We start from the raw sequence: 25,932 nt of genomic DNA on the forward strand, positions 1-25,932 counted from the left end.
CTCCAGGGCACAATCAGCACATAAGATCCTGTGACATTTCATGACCTTCTACCAGGTAAAAAAAAAAAAAAAAAAAAAAAAAGAAAAGGGAAAAAAAAGCATCCATTCTACTTTTAAGAGTGTCCTTTGGTCAGGTGCCTCAGTGGAAAATTTTCTGAGTATTAAAAAGAAATTAACAACTTCTTGCAAATTCATGGAAAGATGAAGTCCCCTTCTCCTCCAGTATGAAATATCCGACTCTTAAAATTATTAGTTCACATTGTATATTACTAACTCCATCAGTGTTTTCGCTATTTAACATCAATAAGATTAACAGTCAATTCTGTATTTATAAAGACATATACTGCAAGATCTGAAAGAGACCTTTACTGACATTTTGTAGCTTCATTCTTTGATGGCAAAGATCAAGAATTTAATGAAGACAATGGGGAAATCTGAACAGAATATAAACCCATTTGGACTGAACTCACTCAGAGTTTGGTGCCCATGACTGTTTCTTATGCTGAGTCTGGGAAGGGAGGGAAGAAATAAAGAGGTAGAGATGGCATAGTTAGACTTTACAGTCTAGACATCAATCTTAATGTCAAGTTCTTCTTCACTTATAGCAACAGTATTAACAGATGCATAATAGGCACCTGCAAATATACAGGGCATAATACCGCAAGGCAAATCTAGGAAGGTTCTAGGTCAGACACCAAAATCCCAAAGGGATAAAAGAAATAATGAGAATTGAATTAAGATCAATCTATCAGTACTAATATTAAACTTGCACTTTTCTCAGATCATTTATTTGTTACTGCATCCTTTCTTTTTTACTAACATTTTTTTCCTGCAAGATTTGCTTATAAATATCAGGCCTTAAAAGGCTTAAATGTTAGATACTGACTCTTATCTATCAAAAAAAATCCAAACTTTAGCATGTGGTTTCATATTTTACATTCTCACCAAGTACACTCAAGTCTGAGGGTGGGGCACAAACATTAGTATTAAAGTTCCCTAGGTGATTCCACTTTGCAGCAAAGATTGAGAATCACCATTCTATACACAGCCAGAAAGAACGTTAGTTGTAGCTAGAAGGAAGTTGAGAGTTGTTCTAACTGTGGCAGTTTGCTCAGCATAACAAAGAACAAAGTCAGAGAGTTGACCATTCAAGAGAAGGAAGAAACTAGAAGACTATCTGGGAGTGAAGGTTGGTTAAGACATATTTAAAGTGCCTAAGCTAGATTCTTTGCTCAGCCATGTAATAATCATGTCCTGTGGTCAAGTTATTTAATGAGTGTAAGCTTCAATCCCCCATTTTTTAAAGAGAGGATAAATATAGCAATGAGGTCACAAGTGTGTTTTGAAGATTATATGAAATAATTAATACATATTAGTTAACCTAAGTCATATAGTATGCTCGATGTGTATACATATAGTATGTATACATTAAAATGTACAGTTGTCATTCTTCTCCTTATTATTAAGAAAGTGGAGGGACAGTTTACCACTGCGCCTCCTAATCTTGTTCCTGAGATCACATGAAAACTGAGTAAACACGTAAAGAAGCAATGTTTAGTTAATGTTATGAAACTTTCATTGACCTTGAATCACAAGGTGGCATGTTGGGAAAAAGCACAATGAAATAATGATTCAGGGGCAAACGAGTGTGCTTTCCCAGAAGTATGCTATCCTAGGCCCCATGTAACAATCCATTTTCTATCAAATTTTCTTCCTGTCATGCTTCTCAAATCATATCCTTTCAGAAAGAGAAGGTGTTTTTTTAAATCCAATTAGATGGTCTATGTGGCTGCACCTACATGTCTGCCATTGCAGTAGTCGTCCCAGACTTCCAGGCCACACAATCCTCATCTTTCCTGGGCTCAGAGACAGTAAATAACATAGGCAAGGATGAGCTCTAGTCACCGGCAGATAGGACATCTGAGCCCAGGAACAAATGACCCAAAATTCTACTCTTCCCAATGTAACACAAAGACAGGGTCAGAAGAAAGGACAGTTGGGCTACAAAAATAGAGAGGAGAGGGATGGTGGTAACATCCTCCTCCAGGCAGCTTTATACTTTTCTTATCATCTCCCTTGCACCGCGGTGCCCTCCTGCTCCCCTCCCTAGCTATTCCTCTGGTGTTGGCAACGCCATTCAATCTCTCTGTCAATGTCTCTCTCTTTTCTATAAGAGAAAAAGATAAGCACATTTTCAAAAAGGAGCACAGAGGGAGCTTATATATGTTAGTTGAATAATTATTAGAACTCATAGGCTCTATTTAAAGATTTGGATAAGAGCCCTACACATGGGACTGAAGATAGAAAAGTGGCTTGAAACTCCGTCTCCTGCACAGCCACTATTTGCATAACCAACAGGACACTGTGTCAGCTTTGGATGAATTAGATTTTTCACAGAGAAGGTTAAGACAAGAACAAGGGATTATGGTATACTCTAATGAAACATTGGACCCAGTGATTCTGCGTCAATGTAGTTGAATAATTGCCTGCTTGTGGGGGTTTAGATGATTTGTCCAATTATATATGCTTTGGGAAAAAAACTAGAGTGTATCGGTGGTGATTGCTATACAGCAATGAGTGAGAAATCGTTCATTAAAGCTGCACATTTTGATAGCTTCTGGCTCTCTGAAGTTTCTGATTTGAAGCTCTAATCACTCCTGCTTATTCTCGACCATGAGTAAATTATTTGAGAAGTTTCAGACACATTTTACTCATCATGAAAATGTACACTTTCTTCCCAAATAAAAGGAAAATAAAATATTACTTTCAAATGGTAAAAATAAAAAGCTTTAAAATAAAACAACTTGTGCCTTAAACTAGGTCTTGGCTCCATCCATGCTAAATAGGGAAAACTTCACAACATAAGACCAAAGAGAAAGTATCAAATAATCGAGTTTATATTAGATTATGAATAATTAAAATACGGACAGCACATGTGTTCCACATGCAGGAATTCCATTAATATATTGGTGGTATCATAAAAACAGAATCTGAATTGTCCAAAATTAGACAACACCGAGTAGTAACTTCTCTAGAAGTGTCAAAGTGTGTGTGAGTGTATGCGTGTGTGTGTATGCGAACACATCATCACCACTATGATAATTATCAGTATAGTTTAGTGAACATCATCTAAGGACTTCAGGTGCTTGGGATAGAAGAATGAATGACACAGTGCCTAACTCTGAAGACATCACTGTCTGGTCTTATTTGGTAATACATTTCCAATTGTTTTACTACCGTGAAGATATGCCACAATACAATTCAGAAAGGTTTGGTTTAGAGCAAACATATGAATACATCATCACTAATGGTTAGGATATGTAATATTTATGTTTGTCTATTCAGATTAAATAGTGTAGTCTTAGTTAAAAGCTTCAAATAGTAAAAGTAATAAAATAATTTTAGAAATAAAACTTCATTTCATCTTGAAAACATTTAAGGAATCAGATCAAGTATTTTATTATTGCTGTTCCCTCAACTGGGGCCTGGAAAGTGTAAGTGATTTACCCAAGGTCAAGGTGAGCTAGGAGAAACATCTTGTTACCAAACTGTCTATTCTGAAGTCTTAATATCATGTGATGATACGTACCAAGCACTCCTTGGTGCTTCAACATTTCTGCTGCAGAGAAAGGGTTAACATTTCTTAGTCAAATGTTCATTCAAAATGTATTTACTTCAAGACTTCTAGACACTATTCATCACCTACACTAAACAAAGTAGATAAAACTCCCTCTCTTCTTGGGTATCTATCCCAGTTACAAGAGACAAAGTGATATGAGTTAACTGCTTTGATAACCTGATAGTATTGAGCTTGTTTCCTACAATTATAAATGTTTCCTATAAATTATAAATTTGATCCTCACATACAACATGTTTTGTGAGGCATCACATGACTATCCTTGAACTACAATTCACATGTCCCGGGTTTTCATTCTGGGATTACCACTTACTCTTTGGTTCGGGCCCTATTCCCCTTCCTATGAACATTGGTAACCTTACAAATAACATGTAAACAATGCCACCTGTCCAGAGCTATCTCACATTGCCTTTGAGGGATCCAGTGAATAGTAATTCCTCAAAGAACCTTTTGACAAGTAAAGCATTATATTATTTGCCTTACATCCTTCCATTTCCTTCTGTGTCTTTTAGCTAAGGAAGATGAGCTTTCTTCTTTTGCCCCTCTTTTTCTTCCTTCTTTTTTCCCCAAACTAGTCTAGTGCCATCCAAAAATACAGAGATGGAGTACAGCCTGATTACATCTATCCCATGTTAAATTTGCTTTTTTCTATGGGCATATATCAATATCTGAAGTGTTATGGGAATCATAATGTTTGTTCCACATCCTCCAGATTGGTAATTTGGCCATTTAAATTTGCTAACCATTATGCATTATGCATCAGAGTATCACGTTACACTTCAGCATCTGCTTTATGACAGAAAAATGAAGGAGGCAGGGCACAAAAGGTATGCTTCAAGAAAATGTTTCTATGTATTCATTTTTGTTAAGTTCATATTACTTAGGTTATCCTAATATTATAGTTGAAATTTTTGTATTAACCAGTTTTGTTGTTTTAGGTTTTCAAGATAAGAAGGTATTTTGATATACAACGTCTCTAAAGGTTATACTAATCTTGGGTATTAACCTAATGTGCCTCACTGGCAAAGGTCTGTAAAGCCTTTTTTTCCATTTGGTATCTTATAAATTTTTATCAATTATGTCATATGTTAAGGGCTTTGGAATTCCATTTATTAAATATATCAGTGATAAACCTCTTTCTAGGTTACAACTTGATCTTACGGAGGACCAGCTGATCGTATAGAATAAAAAAAGTCTCCAGAAATGAAGGAGGCAAGATTTCCCACTGGGCTCAGTCTACAGAATTTTGCATGAATCTCCACCATCTGCCCAAATTACAGGTCAGAGAAGTGTATTTGATTTTGCACAGCTCTTCTTACAAACACATCCACTTACTGGCAGATAGACAAACACCCAGCTGATCTGAGCCTCAGATTCTTTCAGAACACAGTTGAGAGGGCGCAACTATTCAATTCCCTGGGCTGGGCTGGAATTTGTCAAAATGAGAAAGATGACTGTAATTCCTACACACGGCATCCCTGACAGCATGGTGACTTTGTGCTAGCCGTCCAAATATTCAGCTCTCTTTACACAATTTGCCTCCAAAGTGCAGCTTCACTTGTGAGGCAGACGGCCCTCTCCAGGCCGCGAGTCTTCCTCGTTCCCATGCTGATAAGCTAGCATCAGAGTTCAGAACCCAAGGCGTTCTCAGGGCTGTATCATTTACGGCAGAACAACATATCAATCTGCAGACAAAAGCAGCCCAGGAGACGAGTGCTGACCATCAAGATGGAGTATCTCTACAGTAATAAGGCAGTGGACACAGCTACCTTCTCAGCAGGGAAACTGCAGAAGCAGCTGCTAATTGCTCTGTTCTATAAGCATCCTTTCCTTCCTTAAAAAAAGATGTTGACAGAGCTTCACACAGATGTACATCCTGTCCCTTTGCCATAGGTTTTCCTTGCTATCCCTCAGGAAGTTCCCAGTGACTTTATTTCCACTTGGGAAAAGCTATTTTGAAAGTGTCACCTCATCCTGACAGTGGAAACAATGAAATATTTTTTAATATTTCTCTTTTGTTAAATAACCAGAATGGAACTATATTTTAAAGGTTTTATCAAATTGCCTGTCCCCTTTTTCCTGAGGGTCTTATGTATAAAATTATAGAGCTCATGCTGAGAAATGGCCACTCTGGGGAGAAATAGCAACATGTTTCATTTTCTTGCACATTTGTTCACAAAAGACTTTGATATCAATGAATGTTTTTCACTTATTGTCCTTCCAAAGCTTCTTCCCATAGTACTTCATAAAGCGCTGACAAAAACCAAAAACTAAAACTAAAAACCAAAAAAAAAAAAAAAAACAAAATAAACTATCTCCTTACAGTTTCCCCAGAGGCCAGTCTTTTAAAAATACATTTTTTACCAGATTGCTTCAAAACTATGGATAAGCCTCTTGAGAAAATAATGAAAGTCATCGTCTCCACTTAACCAAAATAAAGATCGAATTCTCAGAGAAGAATCCCACTCAGATCTGATTTAACCATGACAACCATTTCCAGTACATAGAGACTTCTATGTTCAGTGCTAGGTGCTGGAATAATAAGACAAAGTATGTCATTGCTTTCAAGAACCTGGAACACTCAGGCAGCACTACAGGGTGACACATGACTGACAGACCAGGATGGACAGATGCCATCAGCAATGTTCATCTGTTAGTTCCTATTCATCAAACATTTAAGTCAGACAAGTTAGGGTTGAATACAAACTAGGCAACTTAGTCGTCCTTGGTCTTGGAAACATACCTCTCCTTGTACTTCAGTGTTTCACCTTTCAAACAGAGATAACACTAGCAGCTATTTCATGTGGTCTTGGTTAGAATTAAATGAGTTAATACATGTAAAAGAAAACCTCAGCAGAGTGCTTACTGTATACTAAGCATTCAGTAAGTATCTTGTACCTTACTGTCAGTAACAATTACAAAAACATTTATAATAAAAGACATAACCCGGAGGGGCACCTGGGAGGCTCCGTCGGTTTGAGCGTCCGACTTCAGCTTGAGTCATGGCTGTGCAGTTTGAGTTCAAGCCCTGCATCGAGCTCTGTGCTGACAGTTCAAAGCCTGGAGACTGCTTTGGATTCTGCGTCTCTCTCTCTCTCTCTCTCTCTCTCTCTCTGCCCCTCCCCCCACATATGCGCGCGTGCTGTCTCTCTCTCAAGTGAATAAACATTAAAAAAAAATTCTAAAGACATAAGCTAGTTACTAGTAATACCTAGATACCTAGAAACAACTAATAGAAGTGACATGCAGATAACGAGTTTTTGCAGAGCAATGTTAAGTTATATAATCTGCCATTGGGTATAAATGGTAAACAGAGTATATATACAGACTCCCTGATCCAAACACCTAGCAATGATGGATGACATTTCAAATGAGGGAAAAATGATATAATTGCACTCAAAGTATATTTTTGTACCAGGCACTGAGTAAAAACAAATAAGAAAAATAAAACATTAATTTTTCTCTGTGTCTACAACCATGTAGTACTGGATAGTTTGGGCTCTACAGGGTAAAGGGAAAAGAAAATAGCTCCATTTTCTTTCAGTCATGATCTAAGACAGGAGTTTCCTGATTCCAGAGAGATAAGGCAAAAAGAAAGGAACCAGTATTTTCATGAAATTTATCAACACAGCCTGGGTATCATTAACTGTGGGAAAGCGCAAAATAAAGACGTTTGCAGGTATGGACACACAAAAAAGTTTTCTAACTGGAGAAATTCAAAAGGAAAAAAAAACATGAAAGATATATTTCAACATAAATGGGAGTAAACTCAAATGGAAAGCATGAGAGAGCCAGAAATAGTGAGCAAAGACATTTAATCAATTCTTAATTATAATAAATATATAATTGCTCATGATAAAAACAAACAAAATGCCCAAATATCTTCCATGGAGCATAATATCAAACATTTAAGGAAGAAATGATATCAAGCAATGAAACTCCTTCCAAATACAGAAGTAGGAACACAACCCAGCTCATTTTATGATGCCCACATTACACTCACAAGCCAGGGTAAGTCCTTACAAGGAAAGCATATTACAAACCAATCTTCTTCATGAGCATAGGTCCAAAATCCCTTTAAAACTGTAAAAACAATCTGTCATTATATTGAAAGTTTAACACATCATGATCAAGTGGGATTTTGTCCAGGAACATAGGTTAGTTTAACATTTACCATTTACTAAGGTAATTCACAATGTTAATGGAATATATGGGAAGACCGTATCATCTCAACATATAAAGAAAACATGTTGGCAAAACTTAGTGACCTTTTATTTTACATATATATATATATATAAATTTATATATATAAATGTATAACATGTATATAATTTATTAAATATCTCAGCAAACATGGAATATAATGAAATTTCGTTATTATTTACAATTGGCATCTACAAAATGCATACCTATTATAATCAATAGTAAAAAACTTAAATGTCTTCTCATCAAGATTGAGAACGTGGCATGAATATAACTCTCTCCAGTTCTATTCATCACTATATTAGTTTAATTAGCAGAAGCAACCAACAAGGCAGGAAACAAAAGGCATTTAGATTGGAAAAGAAGAAATAAATAATTTATTGGAAACAAATCATTTAATGGAAACAATATTGTGTCTTTACACATTAATAAGACCTAAAAAGATGTTACTAGAACCGATAACAATTTTTAACAAGATCTCAGGATAAAAAGTCAACATAAAAAGAGTAAATAAAAATAAACAAGTAATTAAAAATAACAGTAACAGTAACAAAGAATTCAGAATAATCAGTTGAGAATATATTTAATAAATAAGGGCAAGATCTGTATACTGAAAATTGCAAACAGTGCTACAAACACTTGTCAACAGACAGAAATTAGTTCTTGACTAGAATTGTCCAGAGACAGCCCTCATTTCCTTAGCACATGGACATTTCCCTAGGACAACAGTTTCACCAGAATGTAGAAGAAAGAAGACCCAGAGAGAGATTGTGAGCAACACAAACCCAGAAGTAATATGCCATTACTTTTATCATTCTACTTGGTTGAAGAGAGTCATTGGGTGGAACCCACACTCAAGGGAATAGCTCATATAAGTCCATGGATATTATGAGGTGGGAATCATTGGGGGCTTCCCATTTTTGCAGCTGCCCACAAGAGCAGCTAAAAGGCAAATCATTTCAATGCATGTTCCAAAATACTCAAAATGCTATATTCACTTATGATTTACAAAGAGAATTTTACTTTCTGAAAATCTGAAGTAGAAAGAAGAGTTTTTAAATCATTAAAGGCATATATACATGTAAGCCCATCTGCTACTTAATGGGGAAACTTTAAAAGCATTCTAAGTAAAAAAACACAGCAAGTCTGGCTTCCATCATTATTTCTATTCCACAATTATGAAATATGCTGGGCAATATAATAAGTAAAATAAATCATAGCTATATGAATTGGAAAGGAAATTAAAAATGCTTTTAATTTTTAGAATGTATGATTGTCTACATATCTTCAGACATTTTGCTTTATACTAAAAATATAACATGCATGTAAAATACTGTCGTGAACATTAGTATTAACAAATTAGAAAATATAAAAGGAAAAAAGAAAATTTCCACTCATGATGCAACAGCATATAAGTAAAGCTTCTAGGAGAAATAAAAGATATTGAAGGAATAAAAAAAGAATTGAGTGAATGAAGAGACATACAATGCTCATGGATGAGAGGATTCAATTGTTAAGATGCCAGTTTTTTCAATTATCCTATAAATTCAATGTGATTTCAATAAAAATCACATTTTAATGGACTTGAGTTTACCATAAAATGTAAGTGGAAGACCAGAGTCAGTATGCAAGAAGACTACTGAAAAAGGACCATGTGAAATCATTCTTTCTAGCAAATACTATGACTAATTTAAAACTATGGTAATTAAGATAAATTAATTGAGGAAGACAGGAATAGAGGTCAAAACATAGACTAACCGACCCTAGTATGGAAACCTTATGTTAAAGCAGAAGACATATTAAAAACTAGATCTGGGACATAAATAGTACCAAATATAAATGACTACAACACAGACTGTTTGCAACAGTGTTGAAATAATTTATTATTTATATAGGAAAAAGTAAAGTTAGCTCTTACCTCACAGATAATTCTAGGTATACTAAAGGTGTAATATCTAAAGTATAATTTTAGGGGTGCCTGGGTGGCTCAGTCAGTTAAGTGTCTGACTTCAACTTGGGTCATGATCTCACTTCTCCTGAGTTCAAGCCCCTCATCGGGCTCTGGGCTGACAGCTCAGAGCCTGGAGCCTTCTTCGGATTCTGTGCCTCTCTCTCTGTCCCTCTCTTGGTCATGTTCTCCCTCTCTCTCTCAAAAATAAACAAACATTAAAAACAGTTTTTTTTAAAAAACTAAGATTTTATTGTATTGTTTTTTAATTTTTTTAACTGTTCTTTTTTTTTTTTTGAGAGAGAGAGAGAGAGAAAGCATGAGTGTTTGAGGGTCAGAGGAAGAGGGAGACAACTTGCAACTTGCAAGATGAAGAGTAGGAAAAGGGAGGGAGGAAAGGAGAGGAGGGGAGGAGTAAGGGAAAAGTATGTTCAGCAAAAGGAGAATGAATTTTGGTGAGTGTATCAGAATCACCTATTGAGCACCTATAATAAAGAGCACAGAGACCCAGGCTTATTGAAGTAGAATAGGACTTGGGCGTTTGTAATTTTTCCAAGTTCTCCAGGTGATTCTGATACCCACGTATGAGAGTCCTGCATTAGAGGTATACGTATCAGCAGAGATAAATTTCCATACCTAATGTTAGGCAGGAGTAGCAAGCTGCAGAGTGCCCTATCAAGTATGATGTAATTTATTTAAACTTTTAAATCCTCCAACACAAGATGTTACATTAAGGGATATATAAATATGTATTAAATATTAAAACATGCATGGGAATAATAAACATAAATTCATGTTTGTGATTACCTTGGTAGAGGGTAACAGAATCACAGAGTTTTTCCAAGGGAGCTTCCACTGTGTCTCAAATATCTGATTTTTCCAAAGCAATAAAAAAGCAGTCAACAAAGTGTAATATTAAGATTCAGTGGAGCTAGAAACTGAATATCTGTATATTTAAAGTATTTCACAAAATAATTTTAATGATATAAAACTACAAATATATTATGATCCCTGTTTTGTGAAGGCATATTTAACAATTCATATGATTATAGAAGAAATGGCATAGATATAGATTATCATTTTCCACTGGTACATTTATTATTAAAAAATCTCCTTGAGCAGGGTCAAATAATTATGTGTGATTCTCATTATCCCCTTTCATTTTTATATTTTATCAGAAATGTGATTAACAAAGTAAGTTACAAACATATGACTAGACATTACATGCACAGTTTTCAGATTAGTTTAGGTGACCATAAATGACTTACTTTGCTACTTCCTGGTTTGTTGTATACAGTACAATGAACACAGATCATAGAATGTACTAGCAATTGTATTCATTCCTTAGAACTAAACTATTTTATCACTAAGAGATTCTATGAATGCACACTGTCTTCAAATATGAAGGATTATAAAAATTCTGACCTTTGATAATTTGCCTTTGATTAGTATTCTTCTAAGCTGTGGGAACAGGAAAATTGAACAGTATATATTGACTTCCATCATTAGTTATACAGCACAGTGACCAATGTTCAAGCAAAGGGCTTAATTTGAAAGTAAGTGAAACAGATAGAATGTGTCCTAATACTAGCTCATCTGTCCAGGCTGTAGTAAAGTTGCCTAATGGATGTCACCACTCGTAGAAAAGATGACAGGAATGGTTGTAATTTAGCCTTTGCAAAGACCGTTGGAGTCATCTGGCTAGAGTGTGGTGTGCACACCTTATAAAATCAAAACAAAAACAAAAAGTCCTCATGAATTATCCAGTAAGGTCATTTTAGATGAGTTTTCGTAGGCTCATGTAAAAGATTGCTTTCTTTCAACTGTCAGTTTGATTGAATTGAAGTTTCAATAATCGTCAGGGAGCTGTATAATCTGTTGCAATTTATACTGCTTTTAAGCCTTAAAAAAATCACTGTTGGTAAGCATAACAATCATATTATGGCAGCTGAATGGATAAAAACTGCAAACGTGATAGAATGGCAAAGGGATAGAGGAAGTCTAAGTTTTTGTTGGGTTTGGCTCTAGGTTTGTTTGCTTGTTAATTTTGTCAAGGTTTACTTATATAGGAATAACTGCAGACTTCTTGGCCAGGTTAGGTGCTGGACTTTTTTGACAGGAAAACTACAACCTAGTTAGAAGCAGGGGTAGAAGAGAAAGACAAAATTTGGAAAAATGAAGAAATAAAAATAGTTAAAAATAACTGTACTCCATGTCTTTATCTCTCCCCTCATCCACTTTTTCAATGAATCCCTGAAAGGTATGGGCAGCAGAAAAGATTTCCGATCTAGTCACAGAAAAATATTTCCAGTCAAATAACTTAAGGGGACTTCTGGAAAATTTGTTTGGGTAATACTGTTAGGCAATGAAGCACAGACCAAGATTAGATCTTTGAGAATTTACTAAGAAATTTGCTGAGATTGTTATATGATCTTGAATGAACTCCATTGGAAAAAAAAAACCCATAAATGTATGTCTGAATAATATTTCTAAGATATTAGCACCAACAAAATTTTATGTAAGTTTTCATTTAATCTTCCAATTAAGGAGAAAAAACGGGCCCCTCATTCTTATTAAATTCAAAGCAAAACTACCTACAGTTTACGGTGTTTTTCCAAAAACACTTGCTGGGGTTAACTGGATCTGGGGGATGGAGTCTGAAGTTTTGTAGTTGCGTTGTGGTTGGGGGGTTATACATAAGAGAAGAGATGGAGTTAAAAAGACCGGAGTGTCCTGAAAGCCACACATGGATTAAGAACAGTTTGGAAATAAAGGAAGATGTCCTGGTTGATTTTTGCAAATGTCTTTACAGTTACATCTATATCCACATACAGTTCATAATTGGTGAAATGTTTACTCAATCTCTTCTACATGCCAGATGATTACAGCACTCTTGATACTTCTAACATAAAACATCTCAAAGAGTTTATACTTGGAAACCTTGGAAGATTTCTTGCTCTCTCTTCTGCTTTCCCATTGTTAATGTGGGAGACAGACTATCTAATTTATTCATTAGTATGGTAAGAGAGGAAAAAAACTAAGATTAATTTGTTTGATTAAAGAACTCACTCTTGTATGAATAGGCATCTATCTTCTCTTTCAATATTGTTGCATTTTTTCTAAGTTAAAAACGACATCTAAATTAATACTTATATTTCTTTATTTATCAGAGGAAAAGTTTTTCAAAAACTGCAAATTACGTGTTTTGAAATCTCTTGACCAAAGTCTCAGTTAGAAGGAGTTATAAAAAACCTCACAGGAACTCTGGATTTGGTAGGAGTGTACGTGTGGAGTTCCAGTCAAACATCACTTGGAAATCTTCTGAAAATGCATCAGAAAAGGAGTCCCTCTTCCTACACTATCTGTCTTAATTGTGTTATCTAATAAACCTAAATGTGTATACTGAGAGTTGTGAATGCCTTTCATTGTTGACAGAAGAATCAGTTGTTTCTACTGAAAATTTTTAGGCTGAATTGCTTCACCTTTTGGTCAGTTTGAGTCACAGCTTCCTTTACTAGTGGTATTAGATTTACATAGCCCTTTTGAAATGCACATGTCATCTTCAAGTGTTTTGACACTAGTTAATAACATAGGGATACAGATCTGGGCTGAAGAAGGCTATGACACTAAATGGAGTTTTCATTGATGTTGAAACTATACCTAAGTCAATAGTTAACTACTTGGAGTGACGAGCTGACTCCCTGATGGACTCCCAGAATTAATCAATTAATCTATAAGGAGCATGAAAACACTGGTTCTCAACACTGGCTGCATATTACAATCACCTGGAGAGCATTTTAAACTTCTGATATTGAACTCCACCACACATCATATAAATCAGCATGTTTGGGAGTGGACTCTATGCATCAGTGTATATCCAGGGTTTCTAATATGCCATATGTTTTGAGAACCATTGGTATAGAACAGTAGATCTAAACAGATGTTCTATGTATATTCTCCATCAACATCCTCTACTGTACTGATGCCATCCTAATACACTAAATCACAATTCGATGGTCCAGAGTGATATCACTAAGATGATAGAATAGGAACCCCCCAGACGCTCATATCCCATGGAGATACCAAATTTGAAAGATGGACCAATTATCTCTGTGGGAATTCCAGAGAACATTTAAGAGTTTGCAGTACTCATTGTCAGTACAAAGCCAAGAATTACTGCACTGAAGTGGGTAAAACACTTCACTGTATTTACTTGCCATAGTCCTTCCTCAAAGCATTTACCATAGCATAATCAGAAGAAAACTCCCAAGTCCTGGCCACTCCCTTAGAAGTGAAGGAGAAGAATGGAATGTGCACATAAAATTTAGCACTCTGAAGGGCTTCACAAGGGTCTGGTTTCTGTCTCTCCTGATTTGGAGCACTAATGGAAACTGACAAAGTTTGGATGCCTGGAGGCTACTGAAAACAAATTGAGTACAGTTTATTATAGAAGAACGAGAGAGACTACAATGTAGAAAGATAATGGGAGGAGTAAAGGATTATGAACTCCTGAAAAATAAATGGCAGAACAGTTTGGCTGGGAAACTACACACACGAGCTGAAGGAAGATGTATCCCTAGAATCTCTAGACAGGTCCCTAGAATCTCTAGACAGGCTGACTGGTGAGGATTTTCCCTGATACAAAGCCAGTTACTAAAGACTGGGATATGTGGCTAACTTTCAACTACCCACGTTTCAATAAATGATAAGGCATACAAAGAAATAAGGAAATACAACCCAATCAAAAGAACAAAACAAATCTCTAAGAATTGACGCTAAAGATTCAGAGCTCTATGAATTCCTTGAGAAAACATTCAAAATTAATCTCAAAGACGCTCAATGAGCTAAAGGAGAACACAGATCACTACCAAAATGAAGAAAGCTGTGCATGAACAAAATTAGAATATTAACAAGAATATAGGAACTATAAAGAAAAATAAACAAAGATAAAATTTGGAGCTGCAGAATACAATAATTGAATTGAAAAACTCTCTGCAAGAGTTCAAATCAGACTTGATCAAGCAGACTAGCAAACTTGAAGAGTGGTCATTTGAAATTGAGGCAAATGAGCAAAAAGAATTATGAACACAGATAGGTGAAGAGAGTTAAAGGGATTTATAAGATAACCAGTAGGCCAATATATGCATTATAGGAGTCTCAGGAACAAAGACAGGAGATTGCAGAGAGCCCATTTGAAAAAAAATAATGGCCCAAATATCCCAAATTTGTGGAAGGAAGTGGATATACAATTTCAAAAACCTCAATGAACTCCAACTAGGAAAAGCCCAAAGACACTCACACTGGGATACATTATAACCAAATAGCCAAAAGTCACAGAGAGAATCCTGAAAGCAGGAGGAAAAAAAAAAAAAAAAAGAGATTCATCACACGGAAAGAATTAACAGGATAAGATTATCCATGAGTTTCTTAGCAGAAACATTGGAGGCCATAAGGGAGTGGGATGATATATTCAAAGAGCTATAAAATGAAAATAAAACCTTCCAACCCAGAATATTATATCTGACAAAGCTATCCTTCAAAAATGGTGAAGAAATGAAGACATTCTTACATAAACAGAAGGTAAGGGAGTCCATTACCAATAGATCAGTGCTACAAGAAATGATGAAGGGAGTCCTTCAAGCTGAAACCAAAGTATGCTAAATTGCAACAATACTACAGACCTATCAGACCTAACAGACATATGCAAAATATTATGCCCTACAACACGACATATAATCTTCTCAAGTGCATATGGGAAATAGGAAAAGATTGAAAACATACAAAGTTTTTTTTTTTCTTACTACAATGGAATAAAACTAGAAATCAATAGCCAAAGGAAAACTGGAAAATTCATAAATATGTGAGAGTTGAACAACACACTCTTAAACAACCAATGGGTCAAAGAAGCACACACAAGGGAAATTAGAAAATATATTAAGACAGAAGAAAACAGAAACACAACCTACCAAAAATTACAGGAGGCGGTAAAACAGTACTAAGAGGGAAAATTATGCAAATAAACACATATTTTTTCAAAATTTAAGAAACAAAGTCTTCAAATAGTCAACCTAAATTTACGCAAGGAATTTGAAAAAGAAAAACTAAATCCAAAGTGAGAAAAGTAAAAAAAAAATAATAATGAAGATTAGAGCAGAAATAGAGAATAATACGGAACAGTAGAAAAAATCAACAAAACTAAGAATTGGTTTTGTGAAAAGATCGACAAAATTGATGAACCCTTAATTAGATTAAGAAAAAAAAACAACTAAAATCAGAGATAAAAGAGAGACATTACAAATGATGCCACAGAAATCAAAAGGATAACAAGAGACTAAATAAATTGGATGCTAGGGAAATGGACAAATTTGTAGGAACCTAAAATTTACCAAGATTTAAATTTTTTAAAAAAGTTAAAAAATCTAAACAAACATACAATTTCTAAGGAGTTTGAAACAATAATCAAAAACTTTTCAACAACAACAACAACAAAAAAGCACAACTGGCTTCACTGGATAATTCTAACACACTTCTAAAAAAATAACACCATTAATTCTCAAATGCTTCTAAAATCTGAAGAGAAGGGTGTACTTCCAAACTCATTTTATGAGACCAGCATTGCCCTAATACCAAAGCCAGACAAAAGAAAACTAGGGACCAATATCCCTGATGAATATTGATGCAAAAATCATCAACAAAATACTAGCGAGACAAGTTCAACAGCACATTAAAATACTTATACACCATGCCCAAATGGGATTTATTCCTGGGAAGCAAGGATGGTTCAATACGCAAAATCAATCAATGTAATATACCACATAAACTGAATAAAAAAGAAAAACTACTTGATCATTTCAATTGTTGTAGAAAAAGTATTTGAAAAATAATTGAACACCCTTTCATGGAAACAGAAACAAAAACACTTAACATGTTTGGAATAGAAGGGAACAACCACAACATAATAAAAGCCGCAAAGGAAAAGCCCATAGCTAACATCATACTCAAATAGGGAGAGACTAAAAGCTTTTACTCTAAGATCAAGAACAAGAGTGCCCACCCTCATCACCTTACTCAACATACTACTGGAAGTGCTAGCCAGAGACATTAGGAAAGTCAGAAAGGCTTCCAGATTTGGAAAGGAAGAAGTACAATTATTTCTGTTGACAATTGACATGATTTTTTATCTAAAAACCTGGTGTAAAAATAGATAGATAGATAGATGAAAGAAAGAAAGAAAGAAAGAAAGAAAGAAAGAAAGAAAGAAAGAAAGAAAGAACGAAAGAAAGAAAAGAAAGAAAGAAACTAAGAAAGGAAGGAACGAAGGAAGGAAGGAAGGAAGGAAGGAAGGAAGGAAGGAAGGAAGGAAGGAACAAAGAAACCAACCTGGTGGTTAGGCTTTGCAAATTACACTATTAACAAACTTTCCAGAGTGGGGGTTGGTCAAGATGGTGACATAGGAGGCCCCTGAACGTTCTTCCTTCCACAGACACTTTGAATGTATAGCTAAACATGGAGAAATTATCTCTGAAAGAAAACCAGAAATTAACTGAGTGACTCCTATACATGGGGCAAATGAGAAATACCTATCATGGAACTGGCAAGAAAGAATGAAACACTCTGACCTTGTACCTTACCCCCAGCATTGCACCTTACAATCAGGAAGGGACTTTCCACTGCCAGCTACTCCTTAAGTAGGGAGGAGTTTGAATCTTATATTTAGTGCCCTAACTTTTACAACTACTAACCCAGGGATGGGACCCCAAAACACTTAGCTCTTAAGACCAATGAGTCTTGTATCAAGGAGAACCACAGACCATAACAAAGGAGTAGTTGTTAATAGGCACATGAGTACTCACCAAGAGAGAGAACAGGCAAAATTGTCCATCTCCCAGTCTTTCCCTGAGTAGTGTCTACTACATACTTTAAAAACTGCTGCCTGTGGGTCAGGCTTCTAATTTAGCATGCATCTAGGTCTTGGCTACGATCCTTCCCAGAGTCTGGGAAAACAAGCAGACAATTCCCCTGCCATCTCACCATGGCCTGTTCCAAGTTACCAAAATCTCCCTATAAGGAGCTTGTATAAATGTCTGCATCCTGGCTCTTGGAAGCTGCCTGAGGGACAAGTCCCCAGAATACCTGGTTCTGATAGCTAGTAGGACTTCCATCTACAAGTTCCACAAGTCTATAGTCTACAAAGCAACAGTTCTTCATCAGCTATCCCCACAGAACTCAGAGCAGAGGAAGCAGGCAAGACCATTTGTGTTCCAGTTTTTCCCTGAAAGAGGTCTATATGCATACTTTAAAATCAGTCACCTGAAGGTCAAGCTTCTAATTTATAGGGGCTCTCTATCATTTTCCAAGGAGATTAGGGAAGCTGTAAGACACCTGTCCAACTCTCCAGCCTGCTCCAAGTTGCCAGTGTCTCCCTGGAAAAAGCACCTCATAGTTGTGACTGCTGCTTGAGTGAGGGACAGGACCCAGGATGTCTGGTTCTTATAGTGGATGGGGGCTTACACTAACACATCATTTAGGACTGTAGCAAACAAAGCAGCAACTTCTAATGGGTACAAGAACATCTCATAGCTATACACCCAGGTCCAACACAGATAGTGTGGGCAAAACTCCCATCTCCCATTTTCTACGTGGAAGATGCTTAACTCAACGCTTTCCCAGTTGCTGCCTGAGGATCACTTCAAATCAGCCTGTATCTAGGCACTGAACGAGATCCTCCCCACCGGCATGCTGACAAGTTTTGGCATACCTGCAACTGCTGTGAGCCACTAAGAACAAAGAAGGTATCTTGAACAGCAACAAAGGTTGCAAAGACATCCAGGAGCTCAGGTTGTGCTGACTGACAAGGCTCATCTCCCATAGGAGACCATTCTGTCAAGAGCTGGAGCGGTGGCTGCTCCATCTAAAGCACAGAAACCACCACAGAGAATCAAAGAAAATGAAGAAACAGAGGAATGTATTTCAAACATAAGAACCCAAGATAAACCTCCAGAAACTGATCTTAATTGCACAGACATAAGTGGTTAACCTGAAAGAGAGTTAAAAATACTGGCAATAAATATGGGTGTGAAATTTCATGGGAGAGCCAGGAGCCAGGAAAAAGGTCACATGTTAGTTGTAATGGCTAAATGTATGTATCAACTTGACTGGACCATGAGTGCCAAGATATTTGGCTAAATACTGGTTAAACATTACTTCCAGGTGTAACTGTGAGGACATTTCTGGATGAGATTAACACTGGAATAGGTAGATTTAGTGAAGGAGATTGTCCTCCCCAAGGTAGGTGAACATCATTTGTTGAAAGGCTGAATAGAACGAAAGCCTCAATAAAAAATAATTTTTTCTCTTTGCCTGACTGTCTTTGAGCTGAGACATCAGTCTTCTCCTGCCTGTGGACTCAGATTCAAGCTTGGACTTGTAGTCAGACTGAACCCTATAATATGAGCTCCCCTAATTCTGAGTCCTAAATATTTAGATTAGAACTATATCCTTAGTTCTCCTAAATTTCCAGCTTGCTGACTATAGTTCTTGGATTTCTCCACCTCCATAAAAATTGCATGAATCAATTCTTTTTTATTAAAAAAAAATTATTTTTAAGAGAGAGAGTGAATGAGTGGGGAGGGCAGGGAGAAAGAGAGGGAGAATCCAAAGCAGGCTCTGAGCTGTCAGACCAGAGCCTGAAGCAAGGGCTTGAACCTATGGACCACCAGATCATGACTTGATCCAAAGTCGGACTCCTAACTGACTGAGCTACCCAGGCACCCCGACATGAACCAATTCTTTATAGTAAATATATTTATAAACTAAAAATTGTATATACATACAGAGTTTTTGTTCTTATTTTCTGTTTCTCTGGAGAACGCACACTAAAATATAGACAATTCTAAGGTGGATATGGACCTAGGTCTAATATAATAGCCAAAATTAATTCAATTCAAGCAAGGGGGAAAAACAGCCAAACTTAAGCAAGAGTAATTTATCAGTTCTTGTAACTGAGGTATCCAAAGGCAGGTCTTTCTTTGGGTATAGCTGAGCCCAGTAATTCAAATTTATCAAGTCTCCCCCACCTTTCTTTCCTCTCTTTTTCTCTCCTCCTCCCCCTTTTCTCTCAGATTGATTGGTATTTATCTATCACCTATCTATCCAACCATCCAATTTAATCTAATCAAACAAGGATAAGAACACTGACCCCAATAAAGGCAACAGAACAAAGGCAAGAACAGTGGTCCCTAAGAGTTCTGAGGCTACCTTTCAGTTTGTCATGCAAAAGAAGAGTCATCATTTCTCTGTCCAAATTTCCAGGTAACAAATTGCAGGAAAGGCTATCTGTCCTATTTTAGAGCACCTTAACACCGATCATTGTATTCAAGTAAATTAGGTCATGGATTAGGTGGGTTAAACTCTTGTTGAAAGGGGATAGGAGGCTTTACTGCTACCTCTACCAGAGCCATTTTTAATAGGGAAGGACGCTTCTCCCAAAGCAAGTTTGCTGGAAAATAAATCTTAACCACTACTGCCTCTTCTGCCTTTGTTCCTGGGACCTAGTCCATTTTGTCTCATTAGGGGAATCTGTTTTCTCACTAGTGTTACAAAATGAAATGTGTTTGAAGGTCCAAGGAAACACAGAAAGGTATCTCTGTCCCCAACAGAGGTGAAATGATGATCATTTGAAAAACTAGGGGCGCCTGGGTGGCGCAGTCGGTTAAGCGTCCGACTTCAGCCAGGTCACCATCTCGCGGTCCCTGAGTTCAAGCCCCGCGTCCGGCTCTGGGCTGATGGCTCAGAGCCTGGAGCCTGTTTCCGATTCTGTGTCTCCCTCTCTCTCTGCCCCTCCCCCGTTCATGCTCTGTCTCTCTCTGTCCCAAAAATAAATAAACGTTGAAAAAAAAATGAAAAACTAAGCTGGGGGTAATGTATCAAACTTGTGATATATAAAGATTTGCCAACATTGTTCAAAACATTATGCATTTGGGGTGTGTGAAAATTGCTCAGGTTACACAGACATTTCTCTTCTTTCCTCTTGCCTTCACTGACATGGCCCTGAACAATCTTTTTTACTTTCCAATTGATAATCCGCACAACTTTTTTTCTGAAGACCCTCATGTCAACATTTAGGCAAGTGAAATGCCAGTGCCATTGCAAATGGGGGAATAAATGTGTAACTTGAACATTTTTATAATAATTACATTAGACAAAAACCACATTCCAGGGAGTTTTTAATGGTTGTAATAGAGGCCCAGAGACTCAGGGGAGCAGAAGGCTATAGGCCAAAGAATTTCAACCACCCGAGAAGAAAACTAATGGCCCATTAAAGCACACCCTGGAGTGCTTTATTGCTGTCATTGGAATTAGAATATATATCTTTGTTTTAAAATAGAATGCTGCTTTGATGACATTTTAACATGTTGCCTTCCTTTCCTCCACTATCAGTACCTTCAAAAGTCAAGCAGGAATTAAAATACAACCGAAGCAAATTAAAACTTTGATTTCAAAGAGAAACCAGAGGCATTATGACAACAAAGTTATTTTATAGGGCTATTATGCTATAACACAATTATTTTACAAAGGAATTTGGATAGAAGTATTTGGATTGTGGATATAAATAGGAGGTTAATGCAATCCTAAGAATGTGATGCCTAGAATAACTTTCCATTGCTTGACTTCAGTTTTTTAAATTAACATATTCAAGTATCTCTCAATTCCTTTTCATTAGGAAGGTTTTAGCATTTAAATTGATCCATAAAACTTGTATGTGGGTAACATAAGTGTGAAAATTGCAAAACTGGTAACATTTCTTTTTTTTTTTTTAATTTTTTTTTTCAACGTTTATTTATTTTTGGGACAGAGCGAGACAGAGCATGAACGGGGGAGGGGCAGAGAGAGAGGGAGACACAGAATCGGAAACAGGCTCCAGGCTCTGAGCCATCAGCCCAGAGCCTGACGCGGGGCTCGAACTCACGGACCGCAAGATCGTGACCTGGCTGAAGTCGGACGCTTAACCGACTGCGCCACCCAGGCGCCCCAAAACTGGTAACATTTCTTAATGGAAATTTTGTTTGGGTTCATGAGAAATCAATCCTTGCCTTGAATATATAACCCCTGGAAAACAGTGGTCTGTCTCTCTGCATCCCGTAGGTGTAGGATCCTGCTAAGTCAAATGAGTTTTAGCAATGCCCTTGCATGGTAGTTCAGATGCATTTTTCATGAAAGCCTAATAACAAGATCTCATCATGAACTCATATGTAATCAATGTTGAATGAAGGCCCAGAAAGCACAGAGGATCATAAAAATGACTCCTGAAAAAGACCCTTTAAAAACAAGGCTAGGCAGGATATTGAGACGTGATAATTCTGGATTCTGAGTTTGTAGGTCTAAGTCTATGAAGAAAACACTGCATAGTCAGTGGCCAGTTGGATAAATACATTATCCCAGAGAAATGTCTCAAAATATAACCAAAAACAATAAATATGACTAAGAATCAAACCCTTAATAATATGCATATTAATTAGCCGATCTTAATAGAAAGAATAATAGGTGAGGATTAAATGGGAATTTGTATATGAGAGGAGATGATTCTCACATTTAAGTATCAATGTGTTAACATTCACACCCTCCACTGGTTCTTATTACACAATGTAGGGGTGCGCGTGCACACGTGTGTGTGTATGTATGTGTGTGTGCATCTTTAAATCATTAAATTAAAAGCAAGGTAAAATCTCTAATGCGAGGTCACTCTCATATGTGCACATAGACCCAAGTATGAATCATTGTCAAGATCTGCTTGCTTTCAGCTCAAACATCTATACCCCTAAGAAAAGTGCCCCTATGAGCTAGGTCTGTTGACCAACTATATTATCAAGACATCTATGTATGTATGTAATATAGTCTTGGTCAAATAATTTTCTATTATAATACTCAAGCAGAGAATTTCCCAGTCATAAATAATAGTCGGAAAAAGGTGTGGGGGGAAAGGAAGATCACTCAACTGCTTAGTGGAAACAGTTGAACATTTTCCTACTATATACTCTTCAAAGCATCAAGCCCTAAGTCAGGCTATGCTCCTAAATTATATATTTCCTGGAATATTTTGTTGAAAGAAATTCTTAATTTATTCATATATGGTCCTCCAGAAGACAAAAGAAATTCCGTTTGTGCTGTAAATCCCAGATATACATGGAGTGGCTTAGAAGACTATGGAAAGGTGAAATTGATAGCACAAAAAAATTGGAAAAAAAAATCCTGCAACTATAGTTAATATAAAAACATTAGTGATTGACAGCTTCAAGTAACCTTTCCTGATCTTTGAACAGTAGCAAATACCACTGTTTTCCTTAGGCAAAGGTTGGTCCTCTTAGAACACTTAGAAAGTTATATTTTTTAATTTACATGTAATTAATATATTTAAATTGTATGTATAATTTACATATGGTCAATAGTGAAAGAGTCAAATAAAGATGAATGGCCATTAAAAAAGAGAATTTTAGAGAAGCAGTGCATAACATTTTCAATCTCTATATTAATCACATTCAGATTTCCAATTAGACATTTCTAACTGTACTGGAAGCTAATTTTGCTAAAAAAAATGAATTTTACTTCAACTCAAGAGAAAAAACAGAGAAAAAAAGCCTTTTATTCATTTTATTAGATGCTTGTAAGTCTGAATATTTTTTTCTTTGACAATAATCTGAAGTTTATGCAAATAAATTAGTGAGCAAAGGAGAATTTGGTAAGCTTGTAATACAGATATATTACTAAAATAAACATGGTTTATGTAGCTCTCAGTTGATAATTAATCTTTTAGTAGGTATAAATAATGGAATTTGTTTGGTGTAAAAGTGGCGACTAAACCCATTTGTTATTTCTATTTATTTCAAATGACTTACAAGAATGCAATTAATTGTGGGTTCTCAAATGTAGTCCCTTATAATTGGCAATGTGACATTATTAACTGTCCTCAGATGCAGGAGAGATTGGTTGTTCTTTAATATCAATTTCCTAATTTTTAGAATATAAACAACAGCATAATAAGATATTTCCTTTGTTAATAAATTTTGATAATGCCCTTTTACTCTTCAAGGCAGTATCTGAGCAAAAAACAGGAAACTAGATAAGACCAGTTGTAGGATGAACATATGAAAACCTAAAATGATATTCCAGAATCCAGTTCCATGGTCATCAAGGCAAAGGCAGGAATGGAAACAGGCCTAAGATCAGGTGCCCTTAGATATGTGATTGGGGTTCACGTGTAAAACACTTTGAAGAGTAATTCAGGACTTATGAATTGGGAACAGTATTGAATTTGGAAGCCAAGGACACTATTGCTATTTTAGGATCTATCATCCATGTACCACATAATGTAAACTCTCCCTTTGTGACACAAGTTTGGCTCTCTTAGCAATATTTTCAGAGTTCCCATCATATAAGAAGTTGCCTTTAAAAATATGGATTTTTAAAAAAAATTTCTAATGCTTATTTATTTTTGCCAGAGAGAGAGAGAGAGAGAGAGAGAGAGAGAGAGAGAAGAGAGAGACAGAGCATGAGAGGAGGAGGGGCAGAGAGAGGGAGACACAAGATCCAAAGCAGATTCCAGGCTCTGAGCTGTCAGCACAGAGCCCAATGTGGGGCTTCAATGCATGAGTTGTGATATCATGATCTGAGCCAAAGTTGGACGCTCAACCGACTGAGCCACCCAGGCACTCCAAAAATATCAATTTTTCTATCCCTAGGAAGTTGCCTTCCAATATGCCAAGTTTAGACTTGAGAAAGGCAAAAACACAGCAACTTCTAAAAAGCTGGTACCCATAATTAGTCATCTGTGACTTTACAGGTCTTTGAAATACATTTCTTTTATCATATTCTTTTATTTTTCATATTTCAATGAGGTTGGTTATATGTTCATCTTCCCTCTTTTCTAAATCCCTTTAATAAAGTATAAAGGGTAAGATCCCAGAACAGAGCTTGAGTCTGAAACCTCCCTCCACTCTTTATGACAACTATATGGTTATGAGCAAATTTCTTAACATGAGTCTTTCAGAATCTTCACATGAGAACTGGGATCAAAATAGTACAAACCCCATAGGACATCTACAGTGCCAGAAAGTAAGAAAGTGCTCACAAACAAAACAATATCAAAATCACAATGATGGGGGTATGTCTAAGGACACAAGAGTCAAGTGAAAGAACTCCCAAAGAGCAAAGCTAGAACATTTTAAACAACAAAATAAAGTAGATTATATCCCCAAGTATAAAATAAATGTACATGAGTCCATACCGATATAAACTAATGCTCAAATTTAACATCAATAGCACCATCCATAAGTCACATTGATAGTATGTACCCTTGACCTTATGTGATGAGAATAGTAATTTATCTCTTTTCCCCTCTAATAAACCATAACCCCAGTTTCATCGTGAGAAAAAAATCAGACAAATCCCAGTAGAGGGACAATGTACAAAATACCTGACCAGTATTCCTCAAACTGTCAAGCTTATCATAAACAATAGAAGTATGAGAAACTGTCACAGCCAAGAGAAGCCTAAGGACACATGACAACTAATAGAATATGGTGTCCTGGATGGAATCCTGAGAGAGAAAAAAAGACATTAGGGGAAAACAAAGGAAATTTGAAAAATATGAACCTTAGTAATACTGATGTAACAATATTGGTTCACTGTACCAAATTTAAAACACATTAATATAAAATAATAATAATAGGGAAAACTGGGTGTCAGTTCTATGGAACTCTTTATACTATCTTTGCTATTTTTATGTAAATGTAATCAGTTCTAAAACTTAAATTTTGTTTAAAAAAAAGTCTAGTGCCCTGAGGCACCTGAGTGGCTCAGTCAGTCAAGTGTCTGACTCTTGGTTTTGGCTTAGGTCATGATTTCATGGCTTTGTGGATTGGAGCCCTGCATCAGGCTCTGTGCTGGCAGTATAGAGCCCACTTGGGATTCTCTCTCTCAACCTCTCTCTCTGTCCTTCCCTCACTTGCGCTCTTTCAAAATAAATGAATAAACTTAAAAATAAAAATAAAAAACGTCCAGTGTCCTGTACTTACTGATCACTGTGTCTAATACAGTGCCTAATACTTCAATCACTGTGTCTCTATTCAGAAATCTGACTGAAGCATTC

Source organism: Leopardus geoffroyi, chromosome E2, assembly GCF_018350155.1.
Source record: "Leopardus geoffroyi isolate Oge1 chromosome E2, O.geoffroyi_Oge1_pat1.0, whole genome shotgun sequence".
Taxonomy (NCBI): Eukaryota; Metazoa; Chordata; class Mammalia; order Carnivora; family Felidae; genus Leopardus; species Leopardus geoffroyi.